At 43.3% G+C, this 24618-nt stretch overlaps 1 protein-coding gene across 2 annotated transcripts in view; it reads left to right on the forward strand.

Moving 5' to 3' along the window:
• LOC135238846 (ADP-ribosylation factor-like protein 15) overlaps positions 1–24618 on the forward strand; it is a 101709-nt gene that overhangs the window by 47698 nt on the left and 29393 nt on the right. The gene's annotated exons all lie outside the window — the stretch shown is intronic.

A 24618-nucleotide genomic window follows, 5' to 3' on the forward strand; every position in this document is an offset into this window, starting at 1 on the left:
GGTGTGTGGAGATGTGTGGAGAGATGTGGAGAGATGTGGAGAGATGTGGAGAGATGTGTGGAGATGTGTGGAGATGTGTGGAGAGATGTGTGGAGATGTGTGGATATGGGGCGCTGTCAGTGCCAGGGACCCGAACCAGAGCACCGCCGCCTTCTGAAAGGCTGCCGGCCCTCTTCATTTACACTGTTTCCAGGTGTTTGTGTGCAGGCGGAGAAAAGGTCGGAATAGAGGTGAGGGAGGTACTTGTGAGCCGTGGTCTTCGTTGCGGCGACGCGAGCGTGATATTGGTGTTCTCGCTCCTGCGTCGGGGCGTGTCACTTCCCCTTGGAGTGGCTCCTCAGCTTGGGAAGTCTTGACAAGAGGAGCGTGGAAAAAAATAAATGCAATGGGACATGGGCATGTGAGAGAGAGAGAGAGAGAGAGACAGACAGACAGTGAAAGAAGTAGCTGCATCTCAGTGTCAAGGAGCATGTCAGATGTCTTTGATATCTTCCATGAGTAGAAGTAAGAAACGGCTGTACATTTTAAGCACTGTGTTGCTGTTTCACACTGTTCCTCATATAACAACCTGCACAGCAATGCTAGATTTTTAAATGTTAGATTTTTAAAATAACGCTGGTCCAGTAAAACACATCTACTTTTAATTTGTCTGGTCATCCAAATGAAGATATTCCAAGTTGACCCAAAACTCTACACCACTCTCCAGAATCGGTCTAGGAGTCTCTACAATTAATTCCTTTAAATTGTCTGCTGCAGATTTTTATATAGTGCTTTTGAAGCAGAAAATAATGCTGTCACCCGCGGCGAATGTGCCTGAGGGCAGAGTAGGTGAAAGCAGTTGTCGTCTTAAGTGCTCATGTGGCTTCATTTGCATCTCAGGTGTTTTTATTTAGTTTTCTCCACCTTCGCAATTCATCTGGCCTAATTCTCGTGGACTGAATCTAGATGTGCTTATAATTTTCAGTCGCTTCACATTTGCACACTGTTGAGTTTGGAGGGAGGTTGGCGGTCGCGATCCAGAAGATCCAGAGGGCAATGCCGTCTGGCGTGAGACCCAGTCCACTGGCTTCGTCTAGAACCTTTCCCAAATTTGGAAAAAAAAGTATGGAAAAGCTTCTGTTTGAGCTCTGCCAAATAGGAAGCCTGGTTTTCAGTACGTTATCTCCTCTTGTGAAGTTGACCTCGCGACTGGACTCATTCAGATTGTGTGTCAGCTTTACTACTTCCTTCAACAGTCGGGACCACTGCCACACGTCCTGCGTTCCCTGCGTTCTTCTTCGATGAACCATTGAATGATGAGTCACTTAAAGTAGAGAGACATCGTGCACTGTTGCAGAAAACAAACGGAAACCTGCTGCTGACGTACAATGGTGCCAATGACTCTTATGTCACCCACGGGCAAATTAATCATGGCTTGTGACAATTACTAGCAGTTTCTTATGTTACTGTTACATACCAATCATATTTGTGATGTACTAGAAAGCAGCCGTGATAAAGGCCTTCTGTGTAGGGAACTGTTCGTTTTGTTTGTAAGGAATGTATGTGTCATTCACCTGGTAAGTCTGTAACTGGTGACTTATAGATGAAAACAAACAGAGAGTGAAGCTTAATATGAGTGTTGTGTATGACTATATTCTATTTGGGCAGGTTGCAATGATAGGCACAGACACCCCTGCATGAGTTTAGGGTCTGCTCTGGGTGTTTAAAAGTAGCTCTTTTCATTTTGCAGTTGAAAGTGGTTAAGTGGTACTTGCATTTCTGTCCCGCTGTGCTTGCTGTAGTTTTAGTTTATTTAACATAAGAGGATTTTTAGATTCACTTTAGATGCTTGCAAACTACTGGGTCTACTGAGAGAGGTGCAGAGCTTAGCCATGGATTAAAAAAATAAATAAAAATATGGAATATTATGTGATGCCCACCTCATTATCACAACCTTCATTGTATAAACTTCTGTCTGTCTGGGAGTGATGTTTGTTACACAATGGGAAAAACGTTCTACTTCCTTTTGGAAGCATTTATAAGAGATGACAACACTGGTGTGCTGGGAGGGCAGGGTTGGCCCTGTGCTTTTAGTCAGCATGAGGAGATGAAAGTTGAGTTTCACTTGAGAGGGATGGGCAAGGAGCCCATTACGTACGCATTACTGTGTTACTGTGTCTGTGTGATTTCCTACTGTTGTACACTACAGCTTATGTCAGAGTACTGGGTGTCCTGGCGATTGCAAATTTAAAATTTTATTGTATGGGATTGAGCTTTTGGTTTGTGTTGCATTTTCTGTGTAGTAGAAGCATCATAAATCTAAGAGCAAGTGTCTTAGTGGGATTTTTGTACAGTAGATGAGCCCACAGACACATAGAGCTGGTACGAGGTGTTCCTCCTCTGCTTATTACACAACGAACGTGAAATGTTCATTGTGTAATATCAGGAAATGTGATTAAAGTTTTTCCCCTGTTCCTGGAAAAAGACACAGGCTCCCCGTACTTGCATGCTCCTTAGCAGGAAATTCTTAAAAAAAGGTGTGGACTTGCAGTGAAAGGTGGTTTAGTCAGGCCCCCAATTTTTTTTTTGGTGGGAGAAGCCATGTTTTATGGAAAAGGTGATGCAGAAGAGTTGGGATAAGTGTAGGACAGCGGAACATAAGGGTTAAGGGAGGTCATAAAATTCCTGAAGAAGGATGTGACGGGTTGTTTAATAAATCGGTTGCATCATAGTTTTAGAGCGCTTGGCTGTTATTTTCCTGAGGGCCAGCCCTGGTCTTTTCCTCACTGTGCCCTGCTTAGTCCTCACCAGGACCGCAGATGTGGAGCAGAGGTAAAGCAGGGAGAGCGAGCGTTTCCCCGTGAGTCAGAGGTTCTCTGGTGTAGATGTCTGGCTCGGGGCAGCGAAACTTGGCAGGCGGACAGCGGAGACGGTGGAATGCGGGGTGTTTCTCCGTTCCGGCGTTGCCGGGGCCGACGCTGCCGCGGCAGCCGGAGACGTCATCGCTTTCTCCCACGCCGCCCAGGCAAGACGGAGCGGGCCCTGCAGCCTGCGCCGGGGCACGGCGCGAGATAAGAGCTCCACCGCCTGTCCGCCACGCCCACAGCCGACCCGGCCCGGCCGGCTGGGACCCCCACCCCCGCCTCCGGGCGCCTCTTTCCCACGCAGACCAAAATGTCTGCCAAAAACTGCCGTGCACCCCTGCGCACCATCGAGGTGCGCTGCAGACATTCGTATCTGAAAAACATTCTCATTTTGGGCACATTTTTTCACCCTCCATTGTGGTGACACCTGTTAAATTCCGATGTCTGTTGCACTTAAAAAAAAAAAAAAGGAAAAAAAGCTGACAGCCCAGTCAAAGTTAAGTCTGCAGACACGGAAAGAAAAACACAACTGATTAGCTTACATAACCGTTTGTCGACAGGAGCTTTCATTTCTCACACTGTTGCAGGCAGAACATTATGCCAAACTAAGATCATTCCGTCTCCCTCGTACCGTTTTACACCATCGGTATTTAAAAATGTTTTTTTTTTTGGTTTCAAAGAGAAAGATGTCTTTAGAGGGGAAAGAGTAGCCTTTTTGTCTTTATCCTCATTCAGAGACCTTGATTTTATAGATTCACTTCCAAGTTTTCCTGGCAGTGTTTCTTTTTTTTCTTCCCTGTTTTTGAATTTGATAATGTTACACTGTCCTTCTTGCTTATTACATACATATGCCATAAATCAGTTGCACAGTGCTGTGTTTGGCTGGTAGCTCTTTGATCTGTGCACAAAGTCAATATTGCCTTGTGCTGATTGATTGTGACATGTGGCCTGGAAGGCTCCCTCTTTAGCACTGGGACATTTACCTGCTTCCTGTGTTTTTGTTTGAAGGACGTTGTGCAGTTAGCAGAATCTCAGTGGTGTGCTCCAAGTGTGCACATCCTCTAAATGGGCACTTGGCCATCTATTGAGGCTCAGGCAGTTCTGCAAAGCACCAGTTTCCAAAAGGCTTGCTCTTCAGACTGTTTCTGCCGTACTCCAGTACACCACTGTATGTCTAGGATTTTCACACATAAACTGAGTAACATTTTATTTTGTGCTTTAACCGTGTCAGTCGCTAGCTTGCTGACATCCATCTCCTGCCTTTAGGGCCCTAGGAATCCAGTGGCATCTCTGGAAACATGTTTCCAATAAAGAAATAATTTATCTTTGGTATTTTGTAGATTTTTTTGCAAAAGGCATATTTTCAAGCAGAAGAGAATATATTTTACAGTATATTTAGTTTTATGTTGACCACAGAAAGAGATTTTGTTTTTCCTTGGAACCATTTTTGCTTTTTGAATGTACTTAACTCTTGTTGACATCTCTGCAAAGTAGACTGTTGCTGGAACTCTGAAAGCTGCTGTATGATCCTCCCCTACCCAAAAAAAACATAAGAAAATGCACACACAGGAATACACTGGCACCCGCACTGGTAAATGGTTGCACACACACACACACACACACACACGGACATGCACACACACACATTTTTCCCCTGTTCTGCTTCAGTACCTCAGGATGAAATGTGGATGCCTGTTCTGAATTTCGGCCCATCTGTCTTCCATGTATTTAAAGACGTAGTCCTTATCCAATGGGGTGAGGTTATGCCACACAGGCAGCAAAGCATTCACAGTCTACCTAAACAGAGCTTTTCCTCTGTGTCTTCTGCATACCAGTGCAGTTATGTATAACAGAACTTACATCAGAAGTCAGATAGTAAAATGTATTTGCATTAGAACTGCACATTCAGTCCGATGTCATTACTTTTTCACTCTTGGAGCAGTGGCCTGTGACTTTTTACATGAGGGTTTTTTTTTTCCCCAGAGTGGATTATTCACTGGTGGTGGACATGATCCTTTTCTGACCAGAGCTCATTGTTTCCCCGGGGGAAGCTATCCCTCTTCTATTTGTGATCCACAGGTGTGCTGTATTCGTCCCTAAATACAGTAAGACCCACAGACCATTGGTGGCTCAGCTCGGCTGACAGGCTGCCGACCCTGCGCACGTACACGCACGCTCAGTTCTGCAGTGGACCGGAAGCGGGGTGAATCCGTTTCGGGTTTTGGTCGCGCGGTTCCTCTGTGGGTGGAGAGACGTGCCCCGTAAGAGCGAGGCGGAGCGTCGCGGTCTGCCTCCGCTGCTCGAGCATCGCGTTTCTTGTGGTCGACGCCCTCCTCAAACTGAGGAAGTGGGTGTGTCTGCGGCAGTGAGAGTGAGAGAGAAAGTTAATGCTCTGGGGGTCGAGGTGGTGTGTGTGTGCGTGTGTGTGTGTGTGTGTGTGCGCGTGCGTGCGTGCGTGCGTGCGTGTGTGTGCGTGCGTGGGGGGAGTGGGTGGATGGCGGATTGAGTGGGGTGACATCTGAGTGTTGAAATGAATCTGTGCATCTGCACTGTGCTGTGATGAAATCGCTCTGTGGTTTAACCCTCAGCGTCCAATTTGCAACACTCTAATTAACTGGCTGGGAAATACTCCTTGGTGGGCCATAAATATGTTTCTGCTGAGAAAATGATATCCCCCTGTAGCATTATGCATTTGACTGTGCTTTTTATAAGTATTTGTCTCTATTTTTTTTTTTTTCACAGTTCAGTGTTTTTATAAGCCATTAAGTTAAGTGGCTGTTAGTTATTTGGTACTTGGTAAAGAAAAGAGGGTATGATATGAAAAAAAGGAATTTGATATTCATGTAATGACCAATGCCTGAAATTACTTTACAATTATAATTTCATTTAAAATTTATTTATTTATTTATTGAGAGGTGGTCACGAGAGTTGGTTCTGAGGTAAAACTATACAAACATAAAATAAATAAGGGATATCAACTTGTTATCATTTTCTTGGAATCTAAGAGGTGCTCAAATCTCTTCCTGGATGCCTAAGTATCAGCTTTCTATTCCTCCACAAGTTACAACATCAGATTAGTATGAGGCATCTAGGAAGCCTGCTCAGCGTAGATTCTTCAGGGTTGTGCCCCTCTGCGGTGTTTCCTAGCTGTGTGGTATTAATACACTGGAAATATGTGGAAATGTGGAGATAGTGGGAGCCAGTTATAAACACAGTAGCTGACCCAGTGTCTCTGAGTTGTGCTGTTGAACTCCTGGATCTCCCCCAACACCCCCTTCATTTCTGAGCGAGGGGTTAATTAGGAATTACAACAGCTTAATGGAGCCCCCAGGCTGGCTGGGATTTGGCTTTAACACTCTGGAGTGGAGCGACGTTCTTCACGTTTTTGCATCCAGCCCCTCACAGCAACCCGACCGGCACTCGCGCCAGTTCACTGCACCTCCAGCTGTTCCAGAACATTTATTTCTCAGATACGGTGCGACTCGTTTCCAAGGCCTCTAAGCAGGCTCGTCTCCTTTGCTAATTAAGAGCAGGGGCAAGCCGGGGCAGCATTCAAGTGTGCGGAGTCACGGAAGGAACTCTGTGAGTGTGGGGAAACCCGAAACGGCGACGTGAGGGGGGGGTGATATGACCTTAGATTCGCGCCCTCGCTGCGGTGACCTCTCGCGGCCTCTTGGCGGAGGATGTGACCTGCGACTTGTTGGAAATCGCTGTCGTTTACCCTATTGCGCAGCGGCTTCCCGTTCAGAATGTTGAACCTTTTCCAGAAAGCGAAAAAAAAAAAAAAAAAAGAGAGAGCGTGTAACTTGTTAGAGCTCTCCTTGGAGGGGCAGCCTCTTAAGAAACGGTGAGTCATCCTCGGTGTGTTCCGCCAATGCTTTCTGGCTCTCTCGCAGCCTATAGGAATGTGGCCTACTCAGCGAAAACTCCTCTGCGAAATGTACCGCTGAAACAATCGGCTCAGTCTGCCACTATTCTTCTGAGCCGCTGCCACAAATATTTTACAATTAGCTAAGCATAGTTCCCCTGTTGGGAAAAGGGGAGTTTCAGATTGAGACTTATGCGTGTAAGATTACGTTAGTGGGAGATCATGATTTTTTATTTTAAGCCAATGACACATTCCATGTTATACACAAGGGCCCACCGCAGTGGTACCAAACAGCTTGATGCTGAAGACAGATATTTGACACTGAGCTTTTCCAAGATGCGGATTTCTATTGCTTTGGATGCGTGTTGCCATTGGCTATATGCTAAATGGCTCAGCTGTTAGCAATACATTTTTTCTTGTTATAACTTTATTGTAAATGAGATATCTTCAAAGTCAATAAACCGTCTTATGAGTAGCTCAATTGGATAAGAATAACTGACTTGCAAAAGGGCAACAAGTTCTTGGAAAAATAGGCTTTTTTATTGTTGTGTGTGTGAGATTTTGGACAAATGCATTTGTGAGTCGTACGGCTCAATCTCTCTCTTGTCTGCAAAGTTATTCAGGCATTGTCTCTTAGAGTTTCAATATGACGGCGAGATAATGCCCTCACTCAAGAATCTCCTCCCGTGGGCATTTGTCCTCCGACAGTTCCTTTTCTGAATTAAAGATGGAGCAGTGCATCTCTGACCTGGGCTTTCCTTTTGATGGCTGAGCTCTGTGACCCTGCAGGAGGGTGTTGTTTTATTTCTCAGTTGACCTGGACTGACTCTCCTGGCTCTTGTTGCCCTTGTGGAGAGTGGGGGTGTTAGAGCTGTGATATGGGGCTGAGGGGGAGCAGGCATGACCGAAGCAGAGGATGCGGTCCTTTGGCCACAGACGATGGCCCAGACGGAGAGTGCGGCCGCATACAACGCTCATTATGACACGTGCCCTGCTTTCCTTTCCCAGCAGGCAACGTCCTGACACAGAATCCGTACTGCCAGTAACTTTCCACACCAAATTTCACACCCATCCCGTTGCAATGGTACTTGCTTGTTTTCTCAGGGGTTTTAGGATTTTGTGTACCGTAAGACCTCTTTCTGAAGCCTTGGTGGAAGTTGTTTTTGTGTCTGTACATGTCTATTTGTGTCTTTTGGCGTTATTCCTTTTTTCTGCATTTGGCTGATCCTGAAGAGATTATGTTATGGTTATGAACGAAGCTGTTTTTTTAGACCACTTCTGACTCATTAAGAGTGACCACCTCCTTTCTCTTTCTTTTGTGTGAAAACATTGTCAGAGTATCATAATCCTTTGGTATGCTTTGTTTTTCCCCCACTGAAACCATTAATTACAGTATTCTCCCATTCACTTGTAAATCGTATAGCACATCGGCCATCTTTATAAGTCGTGACTGGCAATATTGTTACAGTCCTTTTCTGTGGACATCTAGGAGAACTTAGGCTGCCAAATGTCTTTGTAAGTGAAGACGAGCTTTTTTTTCAGAACAATTAAATCTTCAAACAAACAATATGTCTTATGAAATCTTACCATCACATTAACTGAGAAAAAAAAAATTCTATGTAGTATTCCGGTTTCAATTAATTCAGCTGTTGAAAGGTGGTCTGAAGCTGCGCAGTTGGATTGTGAAACTCTTAAAATACCCAGTTTCGGTGTTGTTTTTCTTCTTTGTTTTTTTTGGGGGGGTGAGGGGTGGGGTGGGAGGTTGTCTGCTAGACTTGTGTAATAGGTTCCTGGGAAAAGGAACACGTTGTTCAAAGAGTCAGGAAAGGGTATATAAAAAAAACAAGGATGAAAACATAGACAAGGAGAATCAATAGAATCCGTTTACTCCTAGAATGAAGCACAGCCCAAAATAATTCAGTGTCTGAATACACTCTCACATTCAGATGATCAAACACCATCGCTCTACTGTGATTTACTTTACTAAATAGGTATATATCCGTCTGTTATGATGCCAAGGATTGCTGAAATTCTATAATTCACTGCCTCTCAGGGTTGTTGCATTTTCCAAGAGACTAAGTATTTTTCCTGTAAAATCAGCATTGTGGCTGATCATATTGTCATTATTATGAAAGCCTTTTTTAACAAATGCACCTGTCAGCCATATAGAGATCAGAGAAATCTGTCTGAAATATGTCTGTATTTAAGCCATTTGATTTAACAGCTCCTCTACTTGTAGAGAGGTTAAGATGTCTGTGAAGGAAAGTTCTCCTTTTGTAATCTTATACTTTTTTTTTTGCAATGAAATTTATGCATTTGGTTTTGTTTTTTGACAGCTTTTTATTTTGATATAATTTCAACCTTCACTACAAATCAACATCAAGAGAAAGCCCTTCCATCTATTGTTTATGTGTTTGTGCTGGATGAGGATGTTTGAAACACTGAGTGTTTCTCAGAGTTCTCAGGGAGAAACACTGCTTTCATCAGACTACTTGATTTTGAATGACTTCTCCATTGCTGAGTGGAATTGAAAGCTGGTGTTTCCCCGTCCTGTGGTGGATCAGATATTATTCCGCAATGCAGTAAGAGGATAGCCCCGTCTCCATTCTTGCAGATCGCAGACACACTTCGCAAGGCTTTCCGACCGTATCGCTTTGCGCTGCAAATGGGTTGTCGGATAAGCTGCACCGTTATTGGAAAGGTTTGGACAGATATACGCATATACTTTCCAGTGTAAAGCGGGTATTTGTTCATTTGAATATACCGCTTTTACAATATAATTTATTTATTTAACTTTTTTGACTTCACTGGAATTGAACCTTTCATGTGCAAAGTTGCATTTCAATTGGCTGATCATAGGTAAGAAGATCTTTAAAGTATCTAATCAATAACTACTTTCATACACTAGCTTGTTGACAGTTAACATTGAGTTTTTAACAATATAATGGTTAATTTGGAATGTTTTGTGTTTTGATGGGAAATATAGCTATATTCAAGGCCCTTTCATAGATGTAGCGTTATAGTGGTTACTTTAAATGCACTAAATCAGAGCTGATACTCAATCACTTATTGGATTATGAGTAATATTTATTTGCTTTATTAATATTTGGGCAAAGGTAAGGGTTTCCCACTTGATCATCTTGGAGAAGCAGCTGCTTGGAGAAATTACTCCTGCATACTGTATCTTGCACAGAATCTTTAATAAATATTTCTAGATCAATCCTAGACATCTGAGGAAGCTTGTTTCTGAAGTGTTTGTTCCCACGACGTGCAGGTAGGACTGCCGCCGTGGGCTATGCATGGCAAATTGTGGTCACTCACTCACTCACTCATGGATGACCTTTGAGGGACGTTTTATGGGACGCATGTGCAGGTGGTGCTTCGTTTATTAGGACGTTTAGTAGGACGTATGCGCAGGTGGTAAGGCACAACATTTTTAAGCACAGCTTTATCGCCTAATGTTACTTTAGCTAACCATAACATGTTCACGTTCACGGACCGCCTACTTTAGTTAACCTAGTTGGTGTGTACGGATGCTATCCTGCACGCATGAGTAGGAGCTAAGGACACACAGCTACAACCACCGATACAAATGTATGGACATACGGAGGACAACAAATAACGTTACAGAGGTGAGGGCATGCCATAGCTAGCTAGCTATATAGTTAGTACAGGTGCGCCGTGGGTCTGGATGGTTTCGTGCTTTTATTTAAGACTTGCTGCGAGGTGCAGTGTGTGGGAGTATTTTTTGAATCTCCATTCCTATATGTGAAGTTAAATCTATTAATTTAATTCCCTATGTATTTAGTGGTACCGCTAAAACCCAATATATTTCTTAACATGCTGGTTGAAAAGTTTTTGAGCTGCTGTAATTAAGAAGTACTTATCATCATTCATCATTCAGTTTATTGAAATGTTTGTGCATAATTAATGCGTTTAATGCTTAATGCATATTTCAGCTTTTATATATTTTCAAAGTTGTATTTTGAAACTGACAGCACAGGTATTCAGTCCTACAAAATGTGACTGATATTAGTTGTGCTTGCAATATTTAACAAATACGTGCGACGATGCAGTCTTTCTAAGCTTTATTTAAAATGATCATTTACTTGATTGCGTGTAATTGGTGCCATTTCCTGGAGAGAAAAACAAGCCATGAGTCACAGGCGACTAATGATGTTAGAAGACGTTCAGGCCAGCCTGTTCCATGTTGTTTTGCTCAGTTTCTGATCTCACCTGTCTTTTAGTAGAGTGAACGTGAATGCCAGGTAGTGAGGAAGGTGTTTTATGATGTTTACATTTGTGCCTGGACACATTTCTTTGGCTATCTCTGCTCTCTATTTTCAGCTGATGGATCAATAGCCAGTTTTCTGAATACTTGATGAATTGTGAATGCAAGTGGTGTATTTAACAACGAACCGTAACCGTAAATCTTTATTACTTCTGGATAATTTGCTTAAAAAATATTTAGAAATGTTTTCCTTCATAACAGATTGACAAGACATGACATTCACCATCTGCAGTACACATGGACGAATACATATTTATACAAGCCCAGCCAAAAGAGTAGCATTGTACTTACTGCGTCCAAGTGCTGTTGCCCAAGATTGTTAAAACACACTCTGAGCCATAGCTGAAAAGGATTCTCCAAATTAGTCAAAGTGCCTTATCCTTGATCCATTGCTTGATTCTTCATTACTTAACTGGATTAGATCATGACTGAAGACGTCATTTCTGAAAGTACAGAAACTGGGAAAGGAGAAGTGCTCATTTTTGTATGAAATGGTGTTCTTTTCAGGAGAGGTTGATTACAGTCTCACACAGAGAAACGTTGATGTCTCTCTTGCAAGAGTCTTCCCCTCACATGGCCAGCTGGAGTAAATAGTCGGTGTAAAAGGCATTGGTGTAAAGAGAGTGTTTTGGGATTCTCCAATGCAAGGACCACACCTGCTCAGCAACAGTCAGAGCATTAGTGTTTGTGCTAATTCTGTTCTGAGGACACAGAACTTTGCCCTGTGTTTACACATGCATCTCTAACAGGCTTTTGTCCGCAGTCTTTTGAAATGAATAAACTGCTGCAGTTGTGCAGTTCTCTCATTTTAAATTGTAGACTTTGTCTAAAGTGCGGTTTTGTTTTAGCTTGCATTTATCAAATGATTCGGTAATGTGTGTATGGGTGATTGTTCACTGCCCTTGCTGTGCATGTGTACTTTGGGCCAGGAATCCTTCAAATGATTTAAATTTTTTGATTTGCATCTGATTCCCATCCTGGTCTTGCCTCCATGTTGTTTATGCTCTATGTCAGGGTGAGTAAGATGAGTCATCCTTCATGTGCCGTTTCCTGGACTGTTATCCTTGGTCCTGCAGGAAATCGAGATTTACACAAATCAAGTACTGTTAGTTTTATTTATTAACTTACATCTATGAGGATGGAAGGGCTTAGGTCATTCCTCGAATGCTGTTTTTGTTTAGCCCGTGTGTTTATGTATGTTTTTTATTAAATCGTTCATTCGGATGAGTAACCAAGGTGGACAACTTGACGTCATATCGTTGATAAAGGTCACCGCTGTTTGCCTCCATTTTAAAGTGGGGGAGTAACTCTCCGCTATTAACTTGTGAAGCTGGAACCCAACCTGGGCAGAATCTGTTGATCTACAGTGAGGCCTGTGTCTCCACTGTGGGAAGCCAACCGGTGGACCCTCCAGCTGCCATTGCCCTAGAGAAATCTTTAATGGTCAAATGAGTGAGGAAAAGGAGATGATTATGTAAAAGTCGTCTGAGTGGTATGTTTCATCACGTCTTAGCTTTTCGGTGCAAAGTTGATTGATCACGGTTCACCACATTAAACAAAATCTAATATCTGGGTATTTTTGTACTCTTGACACAACAACGCATAGTTTTGACCTGCTAAATTTCTAAATGGAAATACCTAAATACCTAAAACTTGATTTAAGGAGCTCACCAGTGTGAGGTGATTTTCTGTTGAAGTGTCTGTTATGTGTTTCCATCCAGATAAAGACAGATTAGTATATGCGTTTTATAGTAGGAAGCCAACTGCTCTTTCTGTAGCAATTGATAGCATTTAAGTTTAACTTCTGAAGGTTGCTTGTGAGGGGACGTTTTTATTGTTTAATAGTCAAATAAATGGGTGATATTTTCTTTGTGGGATAAGGAACATCCTCTGAGCAGCATGTAGAAGTTATCTTTCTCCATTCATATAACTGTCACTTTAAAAACCTCAGCTTCTGAGTCCTTCCTGCACGTCTTTTATAACTGATGGTTTCTAATTAAATCTCTGCTACCTGCCTCCAGTTGCCAAAAATGATCCATACGTAAGCAATTTAGCAGATGAGGTGTGCTGCTGGAACTTGCCCGCCCCAACTGACTCCGTCTGCCCTTAGTAACTGAATGATCTTAAGTGTTTTATATCAACAAAACCATTGGACAATAGTCTTCTAGTAAATTTTTATGTTTTGTGAAAGCTTTGATTTCCCCCAGGAACTCAAATGAAATCAAACACTGTATGTAAGTATATATGTTACATTGGCACACGTTGGAATATTTTTTTACATTCACAGCCCTGTAAGCTCATATAAGGGAGCTGAGGGAAAGCTATTTGATATCAGTAGGAAAACCACAGGGTTTTGGCCGCTTGGCACACTTAATATATCCCATTCTCCTGTTAACTGGTTAACTCCCTGGTCTAAGTTACATTTTTGTGTTATCCCAAGGTTGCCCATTGCACGCAGGGTTGAAATGCTGAACTATTGGCCATATTTTAATAAGAAAACAAATGATAACAGGAAGACCCCCCAATCCTGCTTCTCATTGCTATCTGTTACTGGTTATATGACATTCAGAAATCATTTATTTATTATTATTATTATTATTATTATTATTATTATTATTATTATTGTTATTATTATTATTATTATTATTGGCGAAGCACCAATGGTGGGTAGGCACCTGTTGCAAAGTTTTTTTTCACTTTTATTGTTTCTGCAATTGGAGTATGTGGCAGCCCATAGAACCACTTGGTGGATTTTGGCACATTGATTGAGGACAGTCCAAGGAACAGGCACCAAATTTGGGGTCAGTCCATCTATTCCTCTAGGACGAACAACTGGCCAAATTTGACATATTTTGAGACTTTTGCTCATAACCTTTCACTTGACATTACTTTCGTAAATATACCAGCATATACAATACCATGTAACCTCAGCTACCTTACAGCTGTGCTTATTTTGTGGTTAATAAGCAGGGACCAGTACATGATTCATTGTTTGTGTGGTTTATACCTAAAATGAAGGACAATGACTGAAAAAATAATTAGCTATATTTTTTAACATTCCAACTCTAGCAAGTATATTAGGTGCCATGTTGGTTTCATCGTACAAAAACAACAAATTCCATGAAACCTTTGTAGGTCTTGTTCTTTTAAGTGTGTATATTTGGCTCAGTATTGTTCTATGTGTTCCTTAAGGCTAAGCTGTGATACGTTCAGGGACTGCATGTCAGTGTTGCTCTTATGGCTGTTTGTTTCTTTGGCCCCCAGTTACCCTCCATTGTCTAAATATTATGGGATCCCAATGTAAGGCTTTTTCCCCAGCCTTAGTGAATACATAATGACAGAACCATCTCCAGATGGTAAAACTGCTTCTACTGTACAATTCTCTTTTCTAGAAAACTAGTCAGCCTATACTTGAGTTTTGTTTTCTCGAAATAAGGCCGGTTTCTTCAGGTTTTTTTCTAAATGAAAACATAAGAGGGCTATATACAGTATATATAGGCCTACGTGTGTGTGTGTATGTGTGTTTTCACACACATGCATACGTACACATACTGTGTATAGTGCCCTGATAGTTGTAGACCAACTGGTTTTCTAACCAAATGCTGAAAAACCAATAACAAATACTGAGTGCGCTTCGACACATCTTTACCATGTAAACGTGCTTAATCAATTATTTATTGAACCAGGTGTGTAAGATGGAACAAATCCGTTTTTCTGATCTCAATTATAAAGGTCTTGCCACTGTCAGTAAGCAGCTCCCTCAACAAAGGGGTCTTCATACCCTTTCAGTATGTTCATTCAGTCATTAAATCGTTGACTGATGATTTACGAGCGAAGCAACAAGATCCCCTTCACCAGTCATAAAAGTTTCAGTATTTCTGAGAATCCCGGATTTGAGGGCCGGCACATCTTCACTTGATGCCCACACACTGGAGACGTTCAAAGAGGCACTTATTGCTCCCTTCAGTGGGGTCTGAATGATATATGGACGGGTAGCTTGAATGCTTGTTTTATTGGCCTTGAAGTGCACAGCAAAAAGTTGCGTTTAACGGCGTGCTTGCATCACTTCCCAGGTCCCGCGCAAAGTGACAGCTACAACACGATCAATGTGAAGACCGCATCGAGTGTTGAATAGGCTTTGACCTCAGATTCTTGCTGCCCGAACATGAATGGAGTCTAGTATAAAACAGCATGAAGAGCTGAGCAGAGCTCAAGTGCGCATGCTGATTATGCAGTGTTTTCACTGTTTTCACAAGTTTCTGCATTCACGGAAGGTAAATTTCAAACTTTATTCATTGAAATATGAAAAAATGTGTTTTTTTTCTGGACTATTATTATTATTATTATTATTACTATTATTATTATTAAAGGTCCAGGAAACTTGAATCTGAATACCATTAGTTAGAAATAATCAAATAGTTTATAGCTTGTAGATGTGGAATCAAAGCCTTGTTTATTTGGGTGTAATGACCAGAGTTGTAGACTCGCTGTTGATTCTGCTGTTAGTGTACATTAGCTTAGTGTTGCAACGTTATCACACATTGATTGGTCTGCAGGTTTAAGTATACGACTATTTGAATCCAGTTTCTAGGTCCTAGGTCCTAGGTGATATTACTACTACTAGTACTACTACTTAGTACTGCTACCAATACTACTAATAATAATAACAATAACTGTTCATGTTTCCATGTATCTTTAATATGAATCTTTTCTGTGAACAACTACCCCTCTGTAAAATGTTGAACTGAGCTTCAAAACGCATAATACCGTGGCCCCTGTCCTGCACAGAACTGTTCACAGCTGGCTAGTCTGATGTCCCCGTTCCTTGCTTGTATATTTACACAGATGAAACTCCAGAGCTGATCATTAGCTCTCCCACTCTCCTGCTGAGTCCTCATTCCGGGGGAGTCCCTGTTACGACGGTGTCCTTGGAAAGGCTTCCTGTTTACCTTTGCTTTCTTGTGTTGGTAGGGGCGATGACGAGGATCTGTTCCCTCAAAAGGCACAGTGTGTTTCTCTCCTCCGGTCCCTCCATGGTAATGATCCTGTCTGCTGCACTGTCAGGTAGCATCAGTGCAAAGCAGGTGCCGGTTGACGCGATAGGCAGTTTGCCAAAACCTAATTGCCTGTGATCTCTGGTAATTGGCGAGCGCAAGTCCCATAACAAGGCCTGGAAGAGGCTCACAGAGGTAGATGAAAGCGGTGGTTTTGCTCGGTGTCAGGGCCTTGTGGGTAATTAGCGATCCGGTGACCCGGGGGGAGGGGGATTGAGTGCCCAGTCCCGGGGTGGCCATTCCAGACAGGCCCGGAAAGACCAAGATGTTTTCTTACGTGTCTAGTGTTTCACCCCCGCCATTTGGTCAATTGGCCACTGCGGGCCTAAGGCTTTTCGCAGAACATCCAGCCAGACTGATCTCAAGTAGCAAGTGCTTGAATTCCGTCCAGGCCACTCTGGTGTCTGTTACAAACATTGTACCCTGTTTCCAGCTGCGTCTCGCTGTGTTGGTAACTACCGCGAATTATCATCGAATGTGTAATTTGCAGATATTTGAACATTTCAACTCTTATTCCTAAATCAAATCTGTTAATTATCTAATGTTCCAATTGTGTCTCTTTTTTGTTTCTGATTGAATGTGGACAAAAATAAACATGTTTTGGCTGTCATGTGGTATGAGATAATACTTTTTGTTCTCGTTTCACGGGCAACTCATTTGACCGTCTTGGTGTTCTGTTTTTATGGCTGTCTATTGCTGGAGAAAAACAGGTTGTATCTGTTGTGAGGATTGCTCATCGATCCCTAGAAAACAAGACAGAAACAAGTCTCACAGACGCTCCAACCCCTCAGAAAGCTTAGTGCATTCACAGTGTGAGTCTGATGACCTTAGCTTAGACACTGTAGTCGTCTTTGTTTTGGCTGCATATGATGCGATTTAAAGACAAGATCATATGCCTCTGTTTTAACAGGAGACTGATATAGTTGAACATTTCAAGCTCATTTGACACATTGACAGCATATTCTTCAAAATTGCTTAATATGGAGCATTAGGGAGTCTTTCAGGAAGCCTGTTTAAATCCCACCATGAATGTGAATTGGCCTTGATTTGAGGGAGCTGCTTTTCCCAAGGCCAGCTCTGGCACACGGTGCAAGGTTGGTAATGCTTGGCTGGTTCACAGGGTGGAGAAGGAGAGCGGGGAGATAAGCCTCCTTTCTTCCCCCACAACACCGTCCGTAAATCACGTTACTGACCGTGTCTCCTGCCCTCTCGGCGGCAGGCCAGACAGTGACCTCCCGTGTTCCTCCTGGGATCGCAGCACAGGAAGGCAGCCTGGGCTGACTCCGCCCACACCTGTTATCTGTGTGGGCGGGGCTGTCTGAAACCCGCTCCGATTGACAGCTAACAGAGTCATTAGCTCAAGCAGCTTTATTTTTCCATGAGGAGAGGAGATTCCTTCTGTGTACCAGGGAAATGTACTGTGATGTAAACACACTCTTGTTTCCTGTTTCCTTTTGGAATTGCATCTCAGCTGTGCATTTCAAGAAATTCTGGCCCAGCAGAATCGGTTATTCTGAGATTGCGGTCTCTTTAGGTGGCAGAGTCTCATTTAGGTCACAATTTAGCTTGTGTTTTTTCATTTGGTAGAAGAATGCTTCTGGAGTTAGCATTGACAAGGCATGCTTATTTGGCACAAATGCCTCTCTGTTTCTCTCGTTCTTTTTCTCTCTTTCTTTTTCTCTCTCTCGCTCCCTCTCTCTTTCTCTTTGCCCTCACGATTGGAGACACGTACCCTTGTGCTGGCTTCCTCAATGGAAAACAAGCCGTCTTGCCCCGTGCATATCTGCCCTACCTGCTCTTTAACTCATGGCGAGACATTGATCTCGGGGATTACCCCTCGCTTTGCCGATCCAGGACCTCTGTGACCTAGACTGTGGGACTTTCACGTTTAATGACCGAGCTGGCGAGTGATTGGTCCCGCTCCCCGCTATGCCTGTGAGTGGCTCTTCCTTTAGCTGTCTGACCCGCGACCCGAGAAGAATCAAGTGCCCAGATTAGCCTATAAATTAATTCAGCCTTAATTGGGGTCACAACTGTGACATCCTGATCAAGTGGGCAAAGAGTGCTGATTCATCTGGGGAATTTTCTCATTGAGTCATTGAAATAAGATGCCAAAAAATTTGACTGGATTGCTTAATATTGGCCCGAAATTAATTCTACAAGTTGTAGGTTTGAATTAAAAATTTAAAAAAAAAATCTATTTTTTTTTTTTTTTTACAGTATATGAATTTCAGTTCAACTCATTGGGAGCTTCAGATGTGGAAGGGGGAAAAAACCTGAAATAACACTGTTTGACAGTTTGAAATAACACTGTAAGACTTATTTTATTGAAACAAACAGACAGTATAATATGTTGCTATGCTGTGCCCATGCTCTCAGAAACATAAGCATTCTTGTGGGTGTCATTTCATATTTCAAAGACTGAAACTGGGAATCTAAAAGCCTGATGTTTATTCAAAGGGCACACAAGTTGTAGTCATTCAGTGTGGCAGTGCTGTATGTGAGCTTGTAAATTCACCATGATTATTAAATTTTTGGTTTTGCGTGTTGTTAGACTTTATGATTACATGTTTAGAATATAATTTAATCAATGGTCATTTTGTATCGTTGCACTTTTATGAGCCAATAAATTGATATTCTACATTCCTATGTTTTTAGTGCATGGTCATGCACTTGTCATGCAGTTAAATTCATTTTAACCATATTTACTAGCCCATCATTCTATGGTTTGTGAGACATTTTCAACATTTTGAAACACCTTTTCCGTCGTTTAAATACGGTGGCTGCAGGAAGGGGTTAAACCCCGAGCGCAACATTAAAATGAAGGCTGGCAAGCGTGGAGCCGCTGGTAAAATGTCTACACGCAGAAGTAAACTGTCTGAGTTTTGCAGACATGGCTGGGAGGCAAAAGGAATTACACTGTCATGCAGAGGATATGGAATTTCTGTGATATCCTTTTGTCACATATTTGAAGTCCATCCAGGTGGAAATTTACTTGGTGGAATGGCATGAGGTAAAGTTACCTGCATTAAAAAATACAACCACATATAAACGTAAAGTATGTGGTATGCAGTTATGTGTCGGGGGGGGTGTATGAGATACTGAGTGTGTGTGTGTGCGTGTGCGTGTGTGTGTGTGTGTGTGTGCGTGTGCGTGTGTGAGTGTGAGGGAGAGAGAGCTCACACTTGTGAACAAGAGAGAAAGTCTACATATTTACATAAAGCGGTGTGGGTTTCTTGTGTAAGACTGTGTGTGTGTGTGCGTGTATGTGTGTGCGTGCATGCACTTGCTTGTTGATCAAGATGAGGTTTAGAAAGCGGTGTGGGTTTCTTGTGTAAGACTGTGTGTGTGCGTGTATGTGTGTGCGTGCATGCACTTGCTTGTTGATCAAGATGAGGTTTAGAGGCGCAGGTGTGTTTGTGTGTGTGTGCGTGCGTGCGTGTGCTTGTGTGTGTGTGCATGCGTGCATGTACTTGCTGTTGATCAAGATGAGGTTTAGAGGCATGTGTGTGCATGCGTGCGTGTGCTGGTGCGAGTGTGCATGCATGCATATACTTGCTGTTGATCAAGACGAGGTTTAGTGGCAGTGAGCACTCTTACCGACAGAAAGCAATCCACTGTGGGAAAAGAGGCTACGTTAGACTGAAGCCCTCTGGGCCCTGCTTGAATTGCCATCTTTTGCCTGTAATGTAGCCACAAAAAAAAAAAAGATATTTAATGATAGTGATGAAACCATTTAATGGAATTGTAGCAAGGGCCAGCATGTGCACTGCTACCATTTATTATATCCTGAATATGGTAGGTTTTCAGGGTTGTTCTATTTATTTATCATAATTTAACATGAATGTGTTGTAGTTTTAATTAAAACAAAATACTGTTATTATGTGCTCGCAGCGTCCTGATGAAGAGGAGAAAAATTCTCAACAAAAATAGTATTAGACTAGAAATATTAAACTAAGAGAAGCTTTTGTAAAGTATTTAGGAAATGTCTTGGTGACAGTGCTAATACTGTAGCCTGACAGTTTTACTGCTGAAACTGTGAAGATCATCCCAACAGATGGTCTGTTTATCAACCCACTGTCTGACATACATAAAAATAGCCTTACCAGATCTAATGTCCAGACTTCATTCTGAAACCCAGTGCCAGTTTCCACAGTGCATCTCAATAGCCGTGTGAAAAGGAAATATCCACATGGATGAGGGATTAACTGTGATACAAGGATTTCATCCTTTGCTGATATATCCAAACAGTAGAAGCATTTGCACGTTTCACCTTCTTATAATATGGTTGTCCTCCAATATAGTGACAAAACACAGATGTGGGGGGGGAAAAAAATAGGATGTGTTTCAGAAAATATTCCTCCTGTTAACATTTTACATCAGTGGTGCCCAATCACGTGCCGTGGGGGACCGAGAGTATGCAGGTCTTCATGCCAACCAATCACCATACCAGCTGATTTCCCTAATTAACACACCTTCAACCAGAGAGGAGGAACTGATTAGTGAAATCAGCAGGTGTGGTGATTGGTTGGAATGAAAACCCGCATACTCTCGGCCCTCCATGGCACATGACAGCGCACCACTGTTTATGGAGTCTAGTTTGACTCATTGTCTGTCTTCTTGATTCATCTTTGATTCTGTGAGTTTTTCATTTTGTGCGTCTAGAGAAGGATGTTCTAGAACGCAAGAACCTTGCAAGTATCAGCAGTTCTATACAAGGTGTGATTTGACCTCCTCTTCCATCCTAACCTCCTCCTCCATTTAACCTCCTCCTCCACCCCCCCGCCTCTCCCCCGCCCCCCTTCTCCCAGAGTCATGCCGCGCTTATTCAAGCCAAAAGTGCAAAAACAATGGCTTTGTGGCAAGGGTTTGGGAGAGTTAGACTGGAATAATTTGCCCATTCAAACTTAATTACATGCGCTGTGCATTTTGGCAGGGCCCGTTAGGAATACTGAAATATGTTATTGTTCCATTTTAGGACTCCTCTTTTCTCTATTTGTGCAATCAAAAGCTGTTTATTCCTTTATTAAATATAGGATGTTAAGGTGAAGGATTATAGTAATGGTCTAATCTATTTTAGGGTTTTTTTGGCGAGGGGGTCGGGGGTGCTTGTGTGAGGGGGTGGATGGGGGTGGCTGTGTGTCCTATAACTTTAGAGACTACGTTCTGAATCTCATCTCTTAAATTATGCTCAAATGCCTGTCTGTGTCACCATATAGCAGCTAAATGTTAGCATTCATGTATATGAATGAATGAATGAATTTTATTATTGTGTCATGCATCACATGGATGCCCAGCCCACATGGGCTTATATGACACCAACATTTTGCATATAACAGATCCAGAGTAAATCCCAGACCTATTAAAATGCTACAGACACATGTCTGATACATATACCCTGTACAAAAGAGTATAGCCTCCATAACCAAACCTTCTTATCTTCTTTTCCAAGATTTTGCAACATATTCAAAATCATTTCGTAAATAATAACACCTCATTAGAGACTAAACAAACAATCAATCTTGCCTTCTTTTCCAGGCTTTTGAGACAAAGTTAGCCATTTTTAAAACTTAAATAGCCATTCCAATTTTCATCTCCCCAAACCTTCAGGATTACGTACAGACATTTCATGGAAAATTGGTGCTCTTAGATCATCATAATATGTGCAGTACAGCATAAAGTGGGATTTTTTTTTCATTTCACCCAGATCACATAACAGACATAGTCTTTTTTCTTCAATGACATCATTAAATCTGCCTACCTCAATAGCCAGAGGAAGGATACCAGTTCGTAACTGGGCAACCAGGGGTAACTTGGCTTCTGGTTAGGTATGCCATAACATATGGTTCAGGGCCATAGTTTTGCTTAACATGAATATAAGTCCTTAATTTTGGTTTCAGCAATATATCATTAGACCACTTTTCTTCAAAGTTGGATAAAAGCTTATATTTAATCATGTTAATATTACACCTTAAGTTATTTCTGTAAATATATTGTAAATCAGCCTCCTCTAAAATTGCATCAAGTTCTTTAGTCCATGGGGTGCGGTGTAATTTATCCCAAAGGAAGACCTTTTTGGTTATCCTATCCTCTGGCATACTGATCAGGCGGTTCCACAGGCGGACCATCTCACATTTTTGTCGTATAGGACCAGGCACCCACCCCATATCACCCTGAATGGCTAGAACTGGAGCAAATTTATGTACACCCAGAAAACAACGTATGGCTCTGTTCTGAATAGAATTGGCATTTTTGGATTCTTTAAAGCCCCATATGCCAGCAGCATAATTCAGTACAGGAGAAACACAGGCATCATAAAGTTGTGAATATGTATATTTGGGCATCATTCTTAATAAGACTAAACAGCAATGTTAAAAAGTATTTCTGTTGTTACTCAAATATCCAAATTTTGAATGATGGTATGGTCAATTTACAGTATATACCTTTAATATTAATTTCGATTTATTAGTCTGGCTAAGCTGTTATTTTTAAAACTGAGCATCATCATATTTTAGTAGAAATATTCTAAATGTTATATATTTTTTGCATGCACATGCACACTTTTATTTAATATCTTATCCTTTTACCCTTCCGATGCTTTTTTTCTTGTCAGTGGTGTGCCATTTTCTCATCGCAGACTTGTTTGTTGTGAAGTCTTGCAAGTATGATTGCTAACACACTAAAAGCTGTCACTGTGTTTTTCACTCCTCTTGTCACTTCCAGTGCTGATGTCACAGTGATGTAGTTAAAGGTCACCGCTGTTCACATCCACAGCTTGAGCCTTAAGACCCCCGCACTGTTTATCTGGTCCAATGGAAAATGCCGGGCGATTCCATCTGTTTACGGAACTCGAATGTTTCACTCATTAGAATGGTTTTACTCATCGCACTGTGCACTTCCAGTTTCTCGGTTTTTTTTTCATTCGTTTTCATTTCGGTGTTAAATGACACTGTTCCACGAGAATACGGCATCGGTTTTGTTTGTGTTCTCACATTTGGCGGCGCTGACTCTGTAGACTTCCTGTAAAAAAATAATTTTTTTAAAAGACGATGACATCATCGGGCTATCAGGCCGGCTGGTCCACAGCCTGTGTGCGTTTAGGTCACGTTGCACATTTTGCGCTCGAAGCGTCGTTATGGCGGACGACTTTCGAGTGCTCTCACTCGGAGCGTCGCGCGCTCTGACTCCTGACGGTTGCGGCCTGGCGGGCCGGACTGAGCGCGCTCAGTCCTTGGGCCTAGCGCTCTCGCGGCTTCCCTTCGTCCCTGCCCCCTGGCCCCCTGGCCCCCTGGCCCCCTGGCCCCCTGGCTCGGGCCCTTTGTTCTGACAGCACAGGTTGTGAGCTGCAGTTGTGCGGAGTGGCAGAAGGAGCGCTCTGACGCTTCCTGGCCTGCTGGCCCCCGCTCGGCACACAGTTTACGTTCCCGGCCTGTTTATTTCTCCTTCCTTGGCACGCGGGGGGACACCCTTTAAATACGTTATGACGGCTGTTACGCCGTGCGGCGCTGGGGGGGGGGGGAGTTTACGGGCTCCTCCGTTAACTGAATATGCCACGGTAACTCAGGGGGCCGTGCATCATCGTCTCCGTGCCGCAGATGCCGGAGACCCAGGGCCCCGGCCCGCCCGGTCCCCTGGCCCCCAGCCCCCCGGCCCCTGGCCCCCCTGGTCCCCTGGCCCCCCGCCCCTGCCCCCAGCCCCCTGGCCCCCAGCCCCCCCCGGCTCCCCGGCCCCTCTGCTCGGGCGTCTCTCCTGTGCTGTTTGTAGACTTTGTCCTGCTGCGGTGGTTTATCGTTACCCCGCTACCTTTGTGTTAATCGCACCCCGATGACAGACTGGTCCCCTGGGCTTGTCTACGCAACATGAAAAGTAGCTTCCCAGCCCCCCCCCGAACAGGAGCGACGCTCACCGGAGCTCCAGGGGGAGGCCACCCTCTGCCCGTTTCAGCCTGGCGCGGCAGGGGCCTCCCACGGCCCCCACGGCCCCCGCTGACCCTGGCTAGAGCACCTGCTCAGGTAACTCCGGAAAATCCACGCCGAGGTAGATGAGAAGGATTCACCGCTTGATTCTGGTGTTACACATAAAATAGATAGTTTGCTGGATTCCAGGGCAATTTTGGATGAAGCAGCATTTTGTTGACGCTGAAGTTGACACTGGTGCCGCACGCATGTTTATTAACGTAGAAATGTCGTTTTTGGAGGAAAAAAAAAAAGGAAACGTAATGGCTGAATTGAATGTCGGGTTTTGGTTGAATTAACATTGTGGGAGTTTTTTTATTGCGAGACGTGGAACTGAGCATTTTTTCCCGGCGGCGTTGGAGAGGCCCTTGCTGCTGCTCTGGAATCTGCTCTCATGTCCTCATGTGTCCCTGTGCGGCCCACCCCCTTCTTTTCAGACTGCGCACCCGCAGCCCAAACAACAGGTCTGTTTGTTCCCCCCGGGGGCTCAGAATTCACTCAGCCGACGTTGGCAGCGTTTCCGCGGTCGGGTGCCAAGCTCGAGGTTCTCCCCATGCCAGCCGCCTGTGTGCCGGGGTCTGGCCCGCAGTGTGCCGCTCGGTCCCCT

The sequence above is a fragment of the Anguilla rostrata genome, chromosome 14 (genome assembly GCF_018555375.3).
Source record: "Anguilla rostrata isolate EN2019 chromosome 14, ASM1855537v3, whole genome shotgun sequence".
NCBI lineage: Eukaryota > Metazoa > Chordata > Actinopteri > Anguilliformes > Anguillidae > Anguilla > Anguilla rostrata.